The sequence below is a fragment of the Bidens hawaiensis genome, unplaced genomic scaffold, assembly GCF_021521415.1.
Source record: "Bidens hawaiensis isolate Kalapana, Puna unplaced genomic scaffold, B.hawaiensis_p1.1 tig00035436_1, whole genome shotgun sequence".
NCBI classification, from domain to species: domain Eukaryota; kingdom Viridiplantae; phylum Streptophyta; class Magnoliopsida; order Asterales; family Asteraceae; genus Bidens; species Bidens hawaiensis.
The window spans coordinates 180,291-203,407 of NW_027496155.1; the positions used below are offsets into that span (position 1 = coordinate 180,291).

Here is a 23,117-nt window from a genome sequence, read left to right on the forward strand (position 1 = left end):
AATACAAAGATGAGAATAGGAGATAAGTGATGGCTTAATGAATGAATACACTTTCAAAAGTCAAAACTTTAAACCCTAAGTAATGAAATATGAGTATATGACCATGAGTGAGTTTGTATTGGGCTTTTTAAGAAAAGTTGAATGATATAAAATATATGTTTTTTTTTTCATTGATTTTAAAACAAATATAGTTAATGTATATGGACAACTTCACTGTAAAATTTTGGGAAGGATGCTAAGATGGACTCATTTATATGTTTTTTATTATGTGGTCTCGCTCACTATACTAGGAATGAGATTGGTATTTTACTAGTACCTAAAATACTAATACCGACTAGCTACACTCGTTTTAATCGCATGCTATTAGAGATGGTCAAAAAAACCGGTCCGGGAACCGGTTTGCCGGTTTAAACCGGAAACCGGTTTTTACGAAAACCGGTTTTTTAAAAACCGGTTTGACCGGTTTACAAACCGCCGGTTCGTATTTCGGTTACAAGTTTTAGAGCCAAAACCGGTTAACAAACCGGTTAATGGAAAAACCGGTTTTTTTTTAAAACCGGTTATTATGAAAAAAACCGGTTATTAACCGGTTATTTTAAAAAAAAACCGGTTAACCGGTTATTAACCGGTTCTAACCGGTTTCTAAACCGGTCCTAACCGGTTAGACCGGTTAGGGTTTTGACATACAAAAACCGGTTATTAACCGGTCCGGTTATTAACCGAACCGGTTTTTTTTTCGGGCCAAAAAAAACCGGTCCGGTTAATAACCGAACCGGTTTTTTAAAAAAAACCGATTTGTGCACCTCTACATGCTATGAACGTTGACTCGACATCTCATTGAAGATGTGCTTTCATGATTCATTGAAGTATATATTTCATGTTTATCTTATATGAAAGTTTGTGTCGATGTTCTATAAATTATGATTTTTTCTTCCCTAACATATTTCGTCTTTGATAAATAAATTATATTAAAAAAAACATATACTTATTTTAGAGAATGCATTTTTAATTTTAATACGACCTGTTATTCATAAAAAAAATATTATAACTATATTTCCACATAATTATTCTCGAAATGTTGTATTAGTTCGTTTATGATATATATCTTTTTTATAAAAATATATAAAATGTATGATCTTGTATTAAACTGTTGTAATATTTTTTAACCAAAATCATTGCTTTAAATTAATCATCTTCATCCAAAGGTCCGGTGTACATCCTTGTAACATGTTCTACATGACTATCAAAATCAACTCTCATAACAATTTTGCACAATTAGTAACGCTGTGTTCCCGAGTTTACTTAACGAGAGAAAGGAAAGAAAAAGAGAAGAAAGTTTTCATTTCCTTTCTTTTCCCTTTCATGATTTTCATCTTCTTTCTCTGTATCTTTCCCTTTCTTTTCAATTCTTTCCATCTTAAAAAGAAAGTTTTCCACCCACTTTTCTTCTTTATTTCTCTCTGTTTCTTTTCCTTTATTTCCATTAATAAAACTTAGAAACACATTCTTTTTATCTTTATCTTCCTTGAACACATTAATTCTTTACTTTTCATTCATTTCTTTTCCTTTCTCTCCGTTATTAACACTCAGGAACACAACGTAAATGCAACACAAAAACATAAATAATCATGGTATTCATTCCCAATTAACAAAACCACGAAGCATATCAAAAAATTATCATTATATTTTGTCATAATATAAAGTTTTAAAAGCCATCTTTATATGATTTCTAAGTTATACTAACAAAGTTACAAGAAAACTCTTATGTTTAACCACTTAACCAAGATTTCCGTTCACCATTTTATTAAACATATACGTATATAAACGGTTGTAGGTGTGAATTGTTGTTAGTTGTTACTTACCACTCGTCCGTTTGTTTGTTAGTTGACTCGTTTGACCGACCCGAAACATCACCGGCAGTAACAACCAGCCGTCTGAAATCTTGGTGGTCGGCCAAATTAAGGTTATGTGAGCAATAGGTGGTTTACATTACATGCAAGTAAAGAAGAAGATTGCTTTGAGTGGAGTGGGTGAGATGTAATGAATGGTTGTTTTTATTAGGCTTAGTGTAGTGGGGCGACGATTTGGGCGAAAATGGGCGATTTTTGTGGTGTACACCGCCCCCTGGGCGAATTTGGGGCGAAAAGGGGTGGTGGCGAGGTGAATTTGTCGCCTGGCATCACATTGATTTTATTATTATTATATTAATATGTGTGTGTTATATATATATATATATATATTATATTATTATTGTAGCCCCTACACCATTACACCCCAAAAACAAAAACTCACCCATTGCTGACTGGGCGCCACATGACACAAAACGTCCCAATTTGTAACCCCTCCACTACACATAGCCTTATGGTCATGGTCATTGATTTGAAGTTAGAGATTAGGTGGTTGGCTTTCATTATGGTCATGGCTTTTAAGTTTCGATGAACGTAAGCTAAAAAAAGTTAGCTGGTGAGGACATGACTATTGAGTATTGAGCATGGGTCTATGAGATGATGGGTTTAACTGTTTAAGTAGTTTTGAGAGTATTTTCAACCCATTTTTTAAATTTTTTGAGAGGTTTGGTAAATTATATGATAGGATTAAAAGTGTTTGTCATGATGGAGAAAGAAAGTTAGTGTTTTTTTTTTTTTGTAAATTTATGGAAAGCTTGTTTGTCTGTAATTATTTTTTAGTATTTGTTGAAATTGGAGTTGTGAGTAGAGAAGAAAGAAACTGTAATGCTAAATATATAAAAAAATTATTATATAATTCAATAAAAGATAGATAGTGTTTTTTAGTTTAATTATAGAGACGATGATGAAGGACGTACTGGGAATGCTCTGTCGGAGGCTAAGATGGTCAGGTGTATATTTATGTAGACCGTACGCCAGTCAATTGTCACCACAAGGGCATTATACACAAAAAGGGGTGTAGTGGATAGCCACCAGAAAAATTACTCCGTTGTTATTTTTTATTTTTAAATAAATAAAGCATGTAACCAATAGGAGTGGTTCATATTCTCTCAACCTGGCGCTTTATGGGAGGCTCCCCCACATCAAAACACCCCAACACGCCCCGAGGGGGGTTGTGCCCGGCGTTTTGGGTGAGAAAATGTCTCACTACGCACGGTCTTAGCGATGTGTGTACCTTACATCATATATATATAAATGCATATGGTTATTCTTTTTTTTTCTTCTAAAGTTTCAACCTTAACGAATATTATGATTATTATTATTATTTATAAATTCAGTAGAACCATTTTTAACAATAACTGTAAATTAAAAGGTTGACCATTAAAAATGGAGATAGGTGCATTGTATTGTATGACCCAAACAACATTATCAATGTTGGTCGATTAAAAAACAAATCTTATAGGGGAACATACAAAGATTTTGGTAATATAAAAAAAGGATTATACCAATTTTTTATAATGTTCAACGCCAATGGATTGAATTATTAGACCAAGAATTATGAAAAATATTGCGCAATATAAAGTTTATAATCATTTGACTAGTATTTTAATATGCTAATTTATAATTAATTTAGGGTTAAACATAAGATGTGTATTTATACGTTTTAGTTGTAATAATTTATTGTTTTTTTGTTAATAATTTAAATGTTTATTTAACAACGCGTTAAAATGAAATTATTGATTCATCATCATGTGACTAACTTATAGAACTAGCTAAAAACTTTTGTACCGTTTTGTAGTATTTTAAAAGCAAATTATTCATATGTTGGTGGTTGGTACATTAATCATTTGTATCATTGTGTATAACATGAAACAAAATAATATATATACATACAATTTAATGGACGGTGATTGAAGTTGACCAACATAACCTTTGACGTTTTTATGTGGTAGGGTGATGGAGGGGTAGTATAGGGATATCCATGTTACTAATGCTTTTATTGTCAATTTTTATGAGAATGAATGATGACAACCTGACAATATTTTCATTTATAACGTTTAAAACACTTTTTTTTATTGAACGAACAACTAAGTAACGTCAGGTATTTCGTACGCGGTCTCCATTGGCTAAAGGTAGCCCGAGCCGGCCACTAGTCCGGACGGACGGAGCCCCTAGTGATCCACCTATTGAGGGATTCACCGGATAAAACCCGACCCCCACGCCCGCCAAATGGCGCGATAATGAGGAGCCGGTAAAACCGGATAAGATCAGGACTCGAACCCTGGCAAGCTAGGGTCATCCCTCATATCTCCCATATAAAGTGAGTGCTCTATCATTGAGCCACATCCAATTTATAACGTTTAAAACACTTCACACTTGAAATGAATATTGCAAATGAAATGGATACTAAAATCAAATATGTATTGTATTTGAGTCATGGATGCTTTTCTTTATGATCATTTTCTAGCGTACTAAGGTCAAATCGAGTATCCTGTGTCGTAGTATACTATGTTTATTAGACCATTAGTTACAATAGTGATAATATAGTCATATACTCCTATAGGGACTATACATGTAACGTTTTGGTGTGTGCGAGTACCCAGGCAATGTGGTTATTGCGATTACTTGTATTCTTCTTCTACCCGCGTCATGCAAACTTCTTTAAGTAGGGTTTTGCTCCCATGTTCATCGTGTTTAATGCATCAACCTTTCCGTTCATAAAAATATATAATTCTTGTTAGCCTATAATCATTTAGACATGAAAACAAATAATTATGTTGTTATTTAATTTGACTATTTAAATTCCTTAATTTTAGGTTTTTTCCAATTATGTCCTATGTTTTCGTTTACCAACTCTTTTAGTTATTTGAAGTTTAAAGAAAGTGACAATACATATAACCAATTGAGCCCATAGATAAAATCACTTTCATTAACATCCATAGTTCCATACCACTTGCATAGTTGCATGAATGGTTTTGTATAGTTGCAATGGGCCACAGAACAGACTTGTGTGAATATGCAACAAATAATATTGGAAATGAGTTGACATGACCAAAAATTATGAATTATTTAGTAATGTTGTTCCACCGACGGTGCGTGTCGTGTCTCTGTCAAAGTAATATTCGTATTGGTGTTCACTATATACGATTGGCGTTGTGATGATAAGACTCAACTGTTGTTGTTGGTTTGTGATACTATGTTAAGCATGTTGAGAAGTTTACCTTGCATATGTTTCTATCGAACCTACTTGGTATCATCGGTGTAGGATTTGTTAAGTTAGTTTATTGTAGGATTTGTAGGTTTTTAACCATAAACTTAAGATGAACAACCAGTTATTATTATTATTATATAAAAACAAGTCTTTATCAACTAAACTATAATTAACTTTGTATTTATATAAATGGTTAAAAACAAATGCTTTAAGGTAGTTTACCAAATGTGACATTTGGTTAGTGAGTGGATTTGGTAACGGGTTATTATTTATTAAATTCCTTTACGAAAGTGAGGTGTTTTTATTGAACAAAGTATCCAATAACAAGAAAGATTCAAACGTATAAATTAAAACTTTGTGTAATGATATATGAAATATGAATCAAAGTGTTTTTTTAATAGGAAAATTGGTTTTAAATAATCTCAACTATGCCCTATTGGCAAAGAACAGTCTTAACCTTACACTTGGCTGAGGACGGTCCCAACTAAACATGTATTAGTTTTCAACGGTCCGTGACTAACGGAATGTTAACTCCGTTAGTTTGATGCTTATGTGTCACGCTTAGTTGCAGAAAATCGCTTATGTGGCAGCATTATGTGGCATCTGTCTCATTATGTGGCACCAATTAATTACTATATTGCCATTGTTATTAAAAAAATAAAAAAAAAATTAGAGTTACAAATTTAATTTAAACAGGGCCCACCATTCACTCTCTCTCTCAATCTTCCTCCCTCTTTATCTCTTTCTTCTATAATTCACCCACCACCACCACCACACATCACCTCCATTTTTTCCGACCACCCCCTCCCAAATTATTCTTCTTCTGTTTGCATCTATGTCCACGACCACTTTATCGAAAGAGCTTCGAAATCCCAAACTGCCGGATCTCCGCCTCTGAAAATGAACCTGTCGCACAACCCTCGCTTGCCGGAAATTATAAAAGCTTATTAGTAATATCATCCAGTACGGCAAGGTCCATTCCTGGGCCAGTTTGCGCCATTGAACCCTAATTTAACAAAATCACCAACAAACCCTAACTGTTACGACAAATCAAACCCTAGCTTAACGAGTTTTTGTAATTGCATTGTTTTTTTGTTCATAAACATTGATTAAACACATGATACATAAGAGTTGACGAGTGTCGAAGCTGGAAAAACATGAACGAATCATTGTATCGCTGCTGCTAATAAATGCGACGAAGATGAAGGTTGTTGCTCCGATGTCATGGTTCGATTATTTGAAGTTATGGAGCTTCAATTTTAGTTAGGCTTTAATTATTTGAAGTTTTGGAGGTTGGTGGCGGCGAGTAGTGGTGGGTGAATTATAGAAGAGAGTGTGGGAGAGAGACATGCCATGTAAGCAGCCACATAAGCAGTTTTTTGACAACTAAGCGTGACACATAAGCATCAAACTAACGGAGTTAACATTCCGTTAGTCGCGGACCGTTGAAAACAAACACATGTTTAGTTGGGACCGTCACCAGCCAAATGTAAAGTTGGGACTTTTATTTGCCAATAGGGCATAGTTGGGATTATTTAAAACCAATTTTCCTTTTTAATATGAAACAAAAGCGATTAGTTTATTAATAAAGATGGACTATATATTACAGTATAACCATTCGCAGAAAAAGATGCATGTTCATAACAACAATTGATCATAGAAGGACTTCCACTTTGTACTATATGAATTCAATGAATTTCGAAAAAATAAATTTTATAAACTGTACAGAAGTCTCATTGTCGATAATTAAGAGGGTTGATTGTGGAACAACCTTAACGTTTATGTCCCGACTTACATGTTTAAGTTATTTGTTTCTGATTACTTTTCAGATTGGTATTCATATCCAACAAGCAGTTGGCTTCAATAAACATAGTTTTCCTTTTGACATGAAATGAAATCGTATAGTTCTTTACATTTAATGATTTTCAAAAATTTTTAATTATATCACTTTATTTTAGTTAGTTAAGTCATTTTCTACTGTCCTAGGTTTTATTGAGCAATTTTTCAATACAATATAATTTAGAAAAATTTAATATCTATAGATATAGGGTATCAAAAAGACCCAAATACTCTTAAGCACCACCCGCGGGTCACAGAGGAACTTCTAATAGGACACCCGCGGGGCATTCGGATCACCCGCATATCACGATAGAGGAAGAATGTCCTCATATCACGCGCGGAAGCATTCTTGCACCCTCAAAAGTCGTCCGCATGATAGGACATCAGTCCGCCCAAACGATCGAGAGGAAGTGCCAGCAGGACAGCTGTCACCAACCAATTTCCATCTATAAGAATATCCACGATTGTTACGTGAGGAATATGTGACCTACCAGCCAATGAACAAAGGACATCTGGCCAGGTTGTTATAACCGTGCACATGGCCAGGGTGCAATCCGTCCTATCATTGGGCAACACGTGTCCGGGTTGTTATACCCATGCACATAAGACGTTTAGCTCAACCTATCATAAAAGGACACGCGTCCAGGCGGTTATTGAAAATCTTCTAGAAGAGGACAGCTGGCCCAATCATCTTCCTACATCATTCGGCTATAAATACCTTGTCAAACGGTATGAGGTATTCACCCACTCACTTGCATTCTAACTACACTTAGTCTGTTTACTTCTGTACTTTCTCTATCTACGAACGTTACAGATTCTCACGCCAGAGAGTGGTTACAGGAAGACCCCCCCTCTTGTCCTTCCTGTAACGAGGCTCACAGTGTCTGTTTTGCAGGTTCTGGTCAGTGTACTTTGGGGAGTTATACTCATATCATTGGTCGTAATTATCATATGTTACCCTGTGGACTCATTAGATCCAGGACCCATACCCGGGGATCGGATCCGTGTTTCTTCAATATCAATCACATTTCTAATGTCCGAGGTTTTATTGAGCAAATTTTCAATCTTATGTGATGTCCTTCAAATATCCTATTTAAACTAGAAGTTTATACATGTAACGTCCTTCACATATTCTATTTAAACAGACGTTTATCTATTATTTTATATATAAATATTAGCCGGGTCGTTATATTCAAACACCATCTTCGGGTGTGTTAACATATACGGTATGTATAGTGGCTGGGCTATACGAGTCGTATAACCCTTTCATGACTGATTAACGTACAAAGGAGACATGATGACAGCCTTTTCAGTTTATATATGTCATATAACCCCTATACAAGCCATATAGGCTTTTAACACATTACACTTCCCGACACAAAATGACAGAATTTTACACCTATACAAGCCATATAGGCTTTTAACACATTACACTTCCCGACACAAAATGACAGAATTTTACATCTATACGAGCCATATAAACGTACCTAATGTCCAGATATTACACTTCCCGACACAAAATGACAGAATTTTACATCTATACGAGCCATATAAACGTACCTAATGTCCAGATACATATATGATAGGAAATAACCTATGCTTATCAGCCGCATTAATATGTGTCACATAATTTACATTACCAAAGTTAAGACAAAAACAAAGCATAATATTGCCAAATACCAAATAACATCTAATAAATCTAGATTGACTAGATATAAACAACGTCAAGTCATTTCTTTGTCAGAGCTTAAAGCAAATGAACTAAAACTGAATATAGTCTCATACTGCAAGGACCATTTCATAAAACTATTAAAAAAAATCAAGACACTAAGATGGGCCCCACTATGTACCGAGTAACTTTACGCATTACGCCACCAGAGAGTTATATTCTTAGACCCCTCGCTATGGAGTGGGGTTGGCTGAGATGGCCGGCGTCATTGGACGCTTAACACCACCAAGTGACGTTCTGAGTGGTGGGGCGCTGGTGTTGTAGGTGGTTGGAATGCCGGCACGGAAGTGAGGAATAGTGGGGTATTTTAGTGGGCCATCTCTCTCTATCTCTCTCTCTCTCACACACACACACACATACATACATACATACATACATATGTACATGTATATATAATGGGTGCCCTTACCATAGCGCGTCATTATTGGATGAGGCCTCGATGCCCCCGGTGCTTATGTGGCGCTGGCGTGACACGGTGGAGGGGCCGGGACACTAGTGTGGGTAAGGTTCATTAGTACTTTACCATATGACAAACCCACCCTTAGTTTGCTAATTTACAATATGTAGCAAAGGTTTACCGTGCGTGTATATTACTATTGGAGACTTTTGAAGAAATTAAAAAGTCCATTAATAATCAAAAAGTTTTAGGGTACTTGTGAGTAGGTGTTTCCAGCTATTTTATGGTTTGTAGGTACTTGAGTGTAGAAATGAAATAACAACGTATGATTGGCCGGTAAATGGGTAGTACCCATGAGTGCTCATTCCCTTTTTATTATGACACAACGACTATTAAGCGTCAACTATCGGGATTGGTCATCCTAGGGGGGGCACTTAAGTCAAGCTCTGATGTCAACGTATGCCCAGTTAAGAAAGCATAATATAACCGACTTTACAAATTTAAAGTGCGCGATATCCTATCTTAAAGAAAATCATCGTTTCAAAAAAGTTTATAAAACTGAAGATAAGCTTATATTACAAGGACCATTTCACAAACTGATTCAAAAAAAAATCAAGAGCCTACTGTGGGCCCCACTATGTACAGAGTAACTTTACCACTTTTTTATGTTGCACGCATCCATGGCAGAAAATAGAAGTAAACTCACCTTGCCATCACACACAACACATAACATATCATCAAAACCATTTACTTATTCCAATATTATTTTCCCCTCAAAAGATTATTATTATTATCTTTGCTGAAATGGGTTTTCATTTTCACACCCAAAAACCCAATTTCTAGCAATTATTTCACATAAAAATCCAATCTTTAATGTGGGTTTTTGTTTTCTTCAAACTCCGGTGACCGGCGTTAGATGAAAGGTGTACCTTGTGCAAATAAAGTTGTACATTTTCAAGATTTGGTTACTAATAATATTATTATTAATAAAGGTAAGAAGTGTAATAAGTACTTTGAAGAACCAAAGTCTGTACTGGATAACGTCAGCATAATAAGCAGTCCAAGCCCACCAACTTCCACGTCAACAGGCGGTGGTGGTGTTGCGGTGGCGCCGCTGCCGGAAAATGTTTTAAACATCTCCGGCGGTGAAATGGAAGACTGGGAGACTGTGTTATCAGAATCCGGCCAAGAGCAGTCCATTCTCCGGTGGATTATGGGTGATGTTGAAGACCCATCAATGGGTTTAAATTTAAATTTAAATAAATTCATCCACGGCAAGGGCTTGTTGGGTTTCACTCCGCCGACAAAAATGGGTTGTTTTCTGTTTGGCCGGAGACCACGGCGGCGCCGCCGTCGCCGTCTGCCGTCATGTTCTCCGACCACCACCACCAGGTGGATGTGAAACCCCACTTGCTAATTAACCCAAATCCAGCTTTCTATGAACCAAACCCTAAGAGGTACAACTCGGGAAGCACACAGAACAACTTCCCAATGCACGGCCTTCAATTCCCATCACAAGTTATGAATATTAAGAAACTAACTACTTTTGATGAACAAGAACAAGGGGTTGTTGATCAGCTTTTTAAGGCATCCGAGTGTATTCACTCGGGTGACAACCCGATACTCGCGCAGTCGATATTGGCGCGGCTCAATCATCAGCTTTCTCCGATCGGTAAGCCGTTCGAACGGGCTGCATTTTACTTCAAGGAAGGTTTACAGTTGTTGTTACATTCGGTTATTAATAATATGAACCCAATTGTGTCACCTTTTAATTTAATCTTCAAAATTGGTGCTTATAAGTCATTCTCAGAGGTGTCACCGTTAGTTCAGTTTACTAATTTCACTTGTAATCAAGCTTTACTTGAAGTGTTAGACGGGTTTGACCGGGTTCATGTAGTTGACTTTGATATTAGGTTTGGTGATCAATGGGCTTCTTTTATGCAAGAACTTGCATTAAGAAGTAATAATAATAATATTAATAGAGCCCCATTTTTAAAAATCACTACTTTTGCCTCGCCCGGAAATGATCATGTCCAACTCGGGTTAACTCGTGACAATTTGGTTCATTTCGCTACTGAATTGAACATCGGGTTTGACTTTGAGATAGTCAGCATTGATGTTCTTGCTTCGGTTTCGTGGTCTTTACCCTTTCGTGGTTCTGATAATGAAGCCGTGGCTGTGAATCTCCCGATCAGCACGGTTTCCAACTACCAAATCCCTTTACCGTTGGTTCTCCGTTTTGTTAAGAATCTTGCTCCGAAGAATGTGGTTTCCGTTGATCAAGGGTGTGAAAGGACGGATTTGCCCTTCCCGAACCATCTAATTCACGCCCTTCAGTCTGTCTCGAACCTGCTTGAGTCACTTGATGCTGTGAACATGAATCCCGACTCGTCACAGAAGATTGAACGGTTTTTGATCCAACCGAGTGTCGAAAAGATAATAACCGGACGGTTTTCTTTTCCCGAAAAGACTCAGCATTGGCGGTCACAGTTTGTTTCAAGCGGGTTTTCTCCGTTGACGTTTAGCAATTTCACGGAAAGTCAAGCTTTGTGTGTGATTAAGAGGACACCGATTCGGGGATTTCATATCGAAAGGAGGCAATCGGCGCTTGTGCTTTGCTGGCAACATCGGGAGCTCGTTTCGGCTTCGGCTTGGAGATGTTGAAAGATTGAAGGGAGTCTTGGAAGATGGATTGTGGTGTAATAACACTTTGTTTTTAGGTGGTTTATTTTTGTCATTTGAGTACTTGTATTGTAATGTTTAATTTTGTTTCTATGTGAACAAACAGAAGGAACCAGACATTTTAGGGATGGTGGTGTTCTTAGTATATGAATATGCATTGTTGTTTAATGTTTATGGTGTTTGTTCTCTTTGCTGTTTTTAGCATTGTGTTGAAGCTTGTCCTTTTGTTTTTTAATTTCTTTTCTAGACTCTTTATTTGACACAAACATTGTTTTTAGCCACCTCCGTCCGACGCTCATCCATCGTGAGCCGCTTGAAAGTGGTTGCTCATTGTGACTGACGCTGATGTGAAGAAGAGATGGAAGATGTTTGCTTGTCCATACAAACATATACATGATTATATATATATATATATATATATATATATATATATGATTTGATTTCTTTTGAGAACCGCTTTGAGCTTTAAGAACTCGAAAGAACTCAATATAACAATTTTTTTTTGAATTTTATTTACACATGTATAATACGTAAGTTTAAGTAATGTATAAAAAATTACAGTATTTTTTTACACACCGAATCGACTTATTACACATGTGTAACTAACATTTAAACTTGAGTAATTATCAAAAATACTTATTCTCTCTCTTGATTCATTTTTTAATCAAATTTAATCTCAATCACATATTTAAACTCATTTAATTAAATGTATGGTCCAAAATTGAGTTCTTAAATTCTTTCAACTTATCAAGTTCTCAAAATATCCCTCCTATATATATATATATGTATGTATATATATATATATATATATGTATTTTACTCAATTATATAATGATTTTCTATGAATATATTTACATTATTTTAAGATTTTAATCATTGTTAGGCCTAAAGGTGATGCATTTGTACTATCATTAATATATTCATTTGATACAATACTTTATTAGTATCTAAATATTTTAGTAGCTATGACCAAAATTTATAACCCAAATCACATGGGACTTTTCCCTGTTGGACCCTACACAAACAATATTAAGCCTTTAGTTTCCTAGAAGCATTTCAATATTCCTTTTAAGTATTTTTCAGGCAAAATGCATATGTACTTATTTTATTAATAAATCTTTTTATGTGATATAGCTGATTAATTATATAATAACATCTTACTTATTATCCACTAATAAAATTTAAATAATCAATAATAAATTAATAATAATGGTTGTGTAAATATAAGTAAATCAGAAATATTGTGCTATTGACTTAATTCACATAAACTATCTTACCTAGAATGAAAATTGAACAAAACATATGTTGTTATCATTTAATTTTCCTTTTTTAGTGGAGCCCCAATCATATTACACCAAATAATTTATTACATGTTGTGTTTCTAATTCAATGTAAGAAGAAGATAAAGATCTATATACATTTTTACTACATTTTTTATTCAAATCATTACTAGTGGCAATTATAAATTCTCAGGGTTTTTTTATTAGATTAAATAACACTATTGTCAAATGATTTGTATGATTAAGTACCCCACTTTCTTAATTAACCAATTTTTATTCCGCTATAAACATAGAATGGTATTTGCTATTTAAATAATATTCTAGTCATATACATCCTTAAACTTTGTTCATAAGTTTACTACCATCACATAACTAATACATTATGTTTTTTAATGACGAATTTCTGTTATCCAGAAAACTTGAACTCAAAATCATCCGACGTATTGGTAATTTAAATGCTTTGGTTTTGTCTATGGGCCGCCAACCCCATTTGTAACGGTTACATAATGTGATCACCAAAAATAAATATAAAATGCTACTTTCATAATTTAATATTTCACTTTAAATTAAATGTGATTTTATCTTCTGGCTGTTTCATTTTGGTTAAAACATGGGAAGGCAAAGACAGTGTTTGAGACAGTGGGCCTAAGTGAAACATAAGAGAGTTGTCTATATCACTAGACCCACACGTGTACGGCATTGATGGGCCTTGTCTTCATTAAAGTGAATCGACAATCCAGGGCTCCAAATAAACCATAAAATCAACCAAACACCGGTCAGGTCATCAAGTTTGGTTCTTCTGGCCAAAAAAATAATGTGTTTGTTAGTGTTCATAAACAGTTCAACCGAAAGGTTGCTTATGCTCGTTCGCTTAATAAATAAATGAACATACATAAGAAATTCCATTCGATTAACTAAATAAATAAACACGAATAATCAAGTTCACATACTCAACTCATCAACATGTAAATCCAAATAGTGGTGAAGCTTGGACTAAGATACCGGGGGACTCAATATGTATACAAAATTTCACCAACAAAGGGGGCCGAGTTCAAATTTTCGGCCGAAAACGGCTAATTTACGCTACGTATAAAAAATTCTGCCGAAAACGGCTAAATTTTACACTACGTATAAAAAATTTCGGCCGAAAACGGCTAATTTTACACTACGTATTAATAATTTCAAACGAAAACGGCTAAATTTTACACTACATATAAAAAATTTCGGCAAAAAACGGCTATATTTACACTACGTATAACAAATTTATGACGAAAACGAGTAAATTTACAGTAATACATAAAAAAACAGGGGGGGGGGGGCGCAAGGCCGTCTCCGAGAATTTAAATACCTCGGCCAAGCCAAAACTAAAAGGCCCGTAGGCCTTAACAAAAAAATTGTATTCGCTAGCATACGTGGATAAAACTTTTATCGACCAATTCATTATAAGTAGAAACCATTCTAAGCATGGCATTATCTCATAAACCATTGCAAATAACCTTATTTTTAACACCAAAAAACATATATATGTAATATGTATAAAAAAAGTTTGTGCCTCCGAAAATTATGTGCCTCGGTCGATGGTGCGACTCGCACAACCTCCGAGCCTCCCCTGAGGGCCAGAGCCAGGGCCACCCGGGCCCTAACCAACCTTCGCCATTGAACCCAAAATCTTTCAATCTGTTAAATGATCAAACCGACACGAGTGACACCCTAGATTATACTTTAGTGACACCTGGTATAAATCACTTCAACATCTTAATGTGTAATATGTTGAGGTTAATGCTGTCAATAATCAAGAGCTACACGAAATCATGCCACATATCCACTTTGAATTGTGTATCCCACTTTATTCTGCTATCATCAACTAAAAATCAAATTCTACATGAATAACCACCCTAACATGTGTCACCTTTTGTTCATGCAACATCAACAAAACAGACATTTAGATCGCAAGTTCAAGATTTATGTAGTGACCATTTTATTCACGTATCTAGTTATTAATATATATGTTTAATGCATAAGCTTTAGACACGTACAAAGCACTAATACATAAATCATTGAAACACATACGTATATAGACGGTTTTGTGATAATCGGATCAATCATTCTATATGATTAGTTTGTAAATAAGACTATCTAGTGTTGTTATCTATTATTAGGTTATGTGTTATGGGAGGTGTGAGATGTGAATGGGCAATAGTTATATGATGTGATGAAATGTGAAATAATAATAATAATAATAATAATAATAATAATAATAGCTCTAATGTCTGTAATCATCTTCGCAATGGTGCACCACATCCCGTTTAACGCCGCTTTCTTGTAGTGTTTGGTGTGGCCTGGTCTTGGCGCCTCCTAGCGGAGCTAAAACACATACCCTTCTCAAATTATCGAATGATTAGAATACAAATGGTATCTCATTATAGGAAAGTGGGCCGTCTATACCGACTATATATTATTATAATTTAATTAATTTTAATTTTATAATTGAAAAACAAATTAGTTTAAACAAAAATGTATAATAATTAACGATGCATCTTAAAAAACAAAATATCACATTTACTTTTTAACTTAACATTGCAGTACTTTTTTATAAATCAAGTGAATACAACGTTGAATGCCATTAGATCTTGGAAACATTGATTGACTAATCAAGGTCCCCACATGAACTGAACCAATGAACCCCACAAAGATTTTGTTTAGTACTCATACAATGTCTTTGAATTGATTACTCATCGGTTATTTCTACCTGTATTAAACTATTAATTCACTCAAAAGGAATATACAACAGTAACATGTACAGCTAGGCCAAGTTTGTTTATGTTCGTCCGTTTAATAAATGAACTGGACATGGACAAAAAGTTTCGTTCGGTAAGCTTAACGGACGAACATGGACAATGGCCAAGTCCGTTCGACAGTGTTCGTGAACGTCCGGTAATGTTCGTCCGATTACGTCCGTCCGGTATTGTAAGTGTTTCGATCTATCTAGTATTGTAATTTAATTGGGGAATTTCTAGTGTTATTAATCACACTTTTTTATTACTACATATGTCTAATGTCTCTTATAGTGTGATCCACCTTATGTTCATATATTAAGTGTAAGTATATTTGAATGTTATGTGGTGGAATTCCAAATTTGTATGTGAAGTTTGGATTTATGTTTGGAATTAATATGTAACCGTTTATATTTGTCCATTAGTGTTTGTTGTCCATTAATGTTCACATTTTTGTTTGTTCCTTATTGCCCATTGGTGTTCGTGTGTCCATTATTGTCCGTTAACGTCCGTTTACAATATTAACAGACGGAAACGAACAAACTCAATTTCTTAATGGACGGTCACGGACATGAATTTCGTTCGGTAGAGTGTTCGTAAACCGCTCGTTTGTCCGTCAAAAGCTTAATGGACGGACACGTGCATGCTCTCATCCTGTCCGGTTCGGTCCGTCTACAGTACCCCTAGTAACATTTAAAATTTTAAACATATTCTTCTAATGAGACCCGATTTAAGACCCAATTTAAAATACCTATGAAAAATGGAAAATTTTATAGAATACTAACCAAGTTTACTACTGTTATAATTAGGTTTTGTCCAAATTAAATTTTTGGTGGCTAATCTCCTACACTGATACATACATGATACCTATTGTCATTTTTTTATATTATGGTGTCATAATTTATTTTATTTGTTCACATAACGTTAGCATATTGTTAATGCGTTAGAACTTAAGACACCAATGTCATGTGTCTTGATTTCATGTGTATGTTCTACACTCATATACACACAAATAGTTGTTTGATCTGCTTAAGAAATATTTGTCTTGTGACTATATATGATACGAGATTCCAATCTCCTTATACCTAACATAGAATGTTGTCTTTTTGGTAGATCTTTGTTAATTAACAGGCAAAATACCATATCCTATTAGTGTTATAATGTTAACCATACCCATAAACCTTTTTATGATCATTTCAGCCTTGACATGTTATCATGTTCGAAAACGATATATTCACATTAGGGTTTTCATGTCAACTTGAATAGCCCCTAATTAAGATCCAATCCATTCAATGTGCTCTACCTCATATTGTATACATTGATGTTAGGATTTTGACACTACTGATATTTCATTGATCGATCTTTAGCGTGAGAGTAAGAATATCGGGACCGGGACTGAAGTAATTGGACAAAGTTGAAATAAAGTGAATCCATATGTAACCACGATCGAGATAGAAAGTAGACACAACACACTCTACAATGTATACATATGGTCCAAGAACAAAGGGAATTTCATATTTTACAAGGAGCCTTTATAAAAGCAAGAATGAAGAGTCACTTTCTCAACGTGACATTTTTCAATGAGACAAGAGGGATGATTTATAAGCTGACAGAAAATATTGCAATATCATGCAAAACAAAATGAGTCATTCAAATTTTATTTTATATTTATTTTATATTGAAGTATTTAAAAATAAATGAAATGCTAATGTTAATTTGGTTTCACCCATTCTTTGTTCACATATAATAAGTATATATATAACCCACAAATGTTAATATCAGAACAAATTATAGGTTTAATGATTCTTTAACTATACGTGTGAGAAGTATAAAATTAAAAAGTCTTGCAAAAAGTTAGAAGAATGTGAATAATTGATAAAGGAAATTAAACTTTTTAAAATTTCAACATGTTTTCGCAAGAATTAAAAATTTTAAAATGTTTCTCACGTTTTTTTTTTTTGATTAGGGTTGTTTGCACAATTAAGTGTTGAATTAATAAGATAGTACTGAATCACAGCATGTCTCTGAAACTTAATCATTAAGAAACTACATGAGCCAATAATCAAACACGATCTACCTCTGACCGATTAGGAGGTAGTCTCTTAATGGAATTGAAATATACACTTTAAACCACTTTTTTTATTGACGAATTTCATTTAATACATTTTAAACCACTTTTAATTCATTTCAAACTTATGTGTTTAAAGATTTTACCATTATTAATGAACCATCACCCCAGCATTGGGATGTAGGTCACTTTGAACCAGTTAGAGACATATTTTCCGGAGACATATTGCCTTATTAAAAAGACCACTTTGTTAAACTTTATTTTCAACAAAAAGAGTAATATAGCTTGATATTTAAATAGCATCCTTTATTTATTTAATTTGAAAGTGGCTTTAACTCCATCACAATGTCAAAATAAGAAAAAAATAGTAATAAAAAAAGGAATTTGAAATTGCTTTGTCGAAAGAGAGGGCATCCAAAGGATCAACAAGTCCGATGCTAAATAAAATTCGCCTTTTATGAACATATGTTGGTCGATATTTTTGAACATTATATGTCCTAACAAGTGTGGAGTGAGTTGCATAAATTTGAACTTGTGTTTGTCCTAAAATAAATAATTTACTTTATTAATAAGCTATACTATTTAAGTTTGAAACATATGTTAGTCGATATTTTTGTCATAATATGAAATTAATCCTTTAATTATATTATATGCTTTCTATTCATGTAATGTTTGAATTCCAAATTTTATAATCCCCGCATCTATAATATTTAGATACATTTTATTTTATTTTATATTTAAGTACATTACATTATATTAAAAAAAACATGACATTATAAACTATACTTTAAACTGAATAACATTAATGATTTGAAAATGTAAGGATATTTCTGAATGACGGATTATTGAAAAAAAAAACATACAGTTTTAAGAAGGAATAAATTTTCAATGTACGTAACACCTAATTACTTGTTGTTCTGGTCATGTTTAGGTTGTGTTTGTTTTTGCTTATAAGGTCTGTAAGGAGCCTATGTCTGAGGGCGCGCAAACATAAGCTCTTGAAGACTGTTTGTTTTTAAAAATAAAATCTGAAAACTGCTTTTATTGTCTTAAAAAATAAGTTTTTTTCACCATCCTCACACATCTTCACACTTCTTAACATCATACCAAGTACTAACACCCAATGTCCAACACCACCACCACCCACCGTCCGCCACCACCACCACCATCCACCATCTGCCGCCACCACCACCCACCCACCACCACCTTCCGCCGCTACCACCACCCGCCGCCACCGTCCACCACCACCACCACCCATCGTCCCCCACCACCACCCGCCACCGCCACCACCCGCCACAACCATCCACCACCCACCACCACCGTTCATCACCACCACCACCCATTGTCGGCCACCATCACCGTCTACCACCACTACCCACCATTCACCGCCTACCACAATCGTCTACCACCACCCATTTCCATAGTTCGTACACCACTATCAATTATTTATAGCAGTCTACAAACGTTAAATGACTTTATCTACTGTAATATATATGATAGGTAACTAATTTTCAGCTTATGCAGACGATTTTCAGTTTATAAAACAAACAGTATTATATTTTCAGATTGTAGACCTTCAGACCACATCTTCAGTTGCAGACAATAAATCAGATGAAATCAGATTACAAACATATTTTGTATTAAAAAACAAACAGCACATGTCTCTCTAATTACTGAGTTGAAGATGCTCTAACATATAATTGGTATTTAGATTTAAAAGAACTAATCAATCATGATACATGAATACACAATTTCTTTCATATATGCATATGTGTATACTAAATTACTAACTAACTAAAGAAAGAAAGAAAGAATATAAAAGCCACAAAGCATGTGAGTAACAAAAGCATATATGTGGGACTAAAAGAGCATTAAAAAGTTAAATAGAAAAAGAAAGGGGGTTGGATATCGACATGGGTGTGAGTGTGCAAAAAAAGGTTTCACCCATGCAACACTTCTGTAGATGCTTGCTCACCAATCACCACTTGAGAAATTACTTGACTTGATTTACATATATATAAATTTATAAACTACGTACCTTCCTAAATGTTGAGTAACAAAATTCGGGGGGAAAAGTTCTGAGTGAACTAATTGAAACAGTTTGAAAAGTATATACAAACTTGCTACAATTTTCTTCAGATTATAACTCTTAGGAGTGTTCATTATCGATTCTAACTGTGTTTTGATATAATATTAATTTTAAGCATATGAATTGAATATTTATTAAGTGGGTTTAAATAAACATTTTTATAACTTAATTTTCAAATTGCTTATTTAATCACTTATTAAGTTAAGTCAAAGTGGTAGATCACTCACTTTACTAGTGAGAGGTAAGGGGTTCAAACCTCACGACCACCAATTTATATGGGAGATATGAGGGATGACCCTGGTTTGCCAGGGTTCGAGTTCTGATCTCACCCGGTTTTACCGGCTCCTCGCTGTCGTGCCGTTTGGCGGGCGTGGGGGTCGGGTTTTATCCGGTGAATCCCTCAATAGGTGGACCGCTAGGGGCTCCGTCCGTCCGGACTAGTGGCCGGCTTGGGCTACCTTTAGCCAATGGGGGCCGCGTACGGAGTACCCGACGTTACTTAGTTGGCCGTTAAAAAAAAAGTTTTTCCAAGTGTTTGAAAATTTTCCAATGTTTTGTTCTTATGAAAACTGATAACATGTTGACTAATATTAGAATTTGCTTGATATAATATGGTATTAAAGCCTTAGATTTCAATGTTATAAAGTTTCTATATAGTATATGCTAAAATTTGATTATTTTTTTTATAATATACAAAACTATATATGCATATTATTACTATTCATTTTTCCACCAAACACATATTGTTTACACCTCTTATTCTAAATAGATTCGTCAATTAAACGTAAAAGTTTTATTTAAGTCCGCTTCATAACAACGCTTTCTTTATTGTCCACATACTTTCTATCCTTAAAAAAAATACCCCTAAAAAGAAAAAAGTTGAGTATTCCATGGTCTCACTCACCCCCCACACTTTTTAAGTTTTTATTCTAGTAATTTACGTATCATATTTTTATTCCAACTCTAAAATTGACTGATATGTTATATTCTTTCACATTTACTTAAGATATTATATAACATATATTATAATACCATAGATATATCACATGTGTACTAATACTGTCCATGCATACAAACTTTGATGGTCATATCTCTATAGTCCACCATGCATGGAGGTGAATGGTGATGCCCACAAACCCATGATATGTTGTTTCTTATCAAGTTATCAACCACCATACAATAATTCAAAGAGACCCTATTTGTCATTGGATTTAGGGTTTCTTGAAGGTCAACCCCATTAATACCTAAACTTCTTTTCATCATCATTCTTTGATTTCTTTCATAATATGATTTAGTCCATCAAGTTTATCTCTATGCTCTTTTAGCACCTCTTCACATTTTGTTGTCACACAAAAAGATTTTGCCTACTTGAGTAATGGAGTGTAATTGCCACATATCTTGTGGCAAAGGTGTTTAATGATTCAGTTTAAACCGGTGAAATCAGCTAAACCGAACATTGATTAGTTTTTCGAATATTTTTTTTTTATTTTTCAAATCAGATTAAACTGTTTAGTTTAAAGAATATTGGTATCAAACAATTTTCATTTAATCATACTAAAATCACAAATGCAATGACACTTGGTAATGTTACATGGTTTATGACCTTAAATATATTTTCTTTAGTTAAAGTTGTTTCATTTTTACTTCTAAAAATCAATACACATCAATCTATTGATGGGCGTTTCCTCCTAGGACGAGTTGGCGTCATCCTAGAGCGTCAAACTAATTATGGACGTTAGAAATCACGTCTGAGGTAGGAACATACCTGGGCTATGAAGAGACATGTCATTGAGCCCAAATTGCCATCACCGTTCAAAAAAAAACAACTCAACACATGTTTTGATCGAAGATCCATTATACCAAAATCATGAAATATGAAGTTTGGTTTGGTTTAGTTTCAATATTTTAACAGCTTGATTTACACAGATTAGAAACTGTTACTAATGATTTGACTCACTGAATAATATAAAAATCGTTAAAACCAAACCGAAAACACTCCTAATTTAGTCTCTGTTGATAATATTATTGTTACGCGCTTTAATTAAACATGTCTATATGATAAATTGAAAATTAATTCTTGCCACAAAAGCCATGTGTTTGCACATGGTGGATCTAAGATTCAATATCTGAACAGATCTTTGATCACTTTTTACGTGCATGAAATTCCAAATCATCCACAGCAAAGATTGGCATTCAAATGATCAAAAGATTATGTATTTATATGCACTAGCAAACAAAACACGATGTTCATTACTCATTAGTTCTTTCGTAGGAATAGTCAAAACGATGTATTGGAATATCGGATCTATGGTTGTTTGAGAAAGAAACAAAGACAATTATTGGTTTTGGGGGGCCTACAATCATACAAACCTATAAAAATTGAAGAATGAAGACAAGAACCAATGTTTTTGGGGCTTACGGATCGAGGTAAGAACCGGGTAAATCGTTTATGGATTGACTGCTAGGTTAAAGCTTTTAATCAGAACTCTATACCTATACCAGAAGTTTTCATTTTGAATCAAACCGGTACGCTGGTATGAACCGGTATGACTGCTAAAACCGCCAGTGCAATTTATACGCCGTTCATCCAATTTACCGAGCCATAACGTATTGGCCACTTGCCCGGCGTCCGGTTTAACCAGTATTACCAGCAAGTATAAACCAGTTTTTGAAACATTAACAATAACTCAATTGCATGAACTTTGAGACAAAAATAATACTTACCTCTACATTTAAGTTTTTATATATTTTTTGCAGTTATAATATTTTCTTGAGGCCTATTATAACGATAACATTTGTTTTTTTTTCCTTTAAAATAGCAAAGACGTTAGAAAATGATTGAGATCCAATACAAATAAAATTTACTAGTGTAATTACATTATTAAACTAAAGTAATTATGTTATAAAAATAAAATTGTGTAATAATAATTACTCTAGTTTAAAAGTTACATAGTAATAATTATTACACTAACATAATTATTCTGGTAATTTATATATTTCTCGCGATGAAAGTCATTTGTATTTGATCAATACACATTGTGTGTATGAAGAATGTAATTTGTTATGCAATTCAAATATGATAAAATCAAAATTAAAAGGAAAAACAGGCAAATTCTAAGGAAATAAAAAATGAAAAACAAA

General features: G+C 34.2%; 1 pseudogene; it reads left to right on the forward strand.

Moving 5' to 3' along the window:
• The first annotated feature begins 9,806 nt into the window (after positions 1-9,806).
• LOC143587270 (scarecrow-like protein 6 pseudogene) lies at positions 9,807-11,958 on the forward strand (annotated as a pseudogene).
• The last annotated feature ends 11,159 nt before the right edge of the window (positions 11,959-23,117 follow it).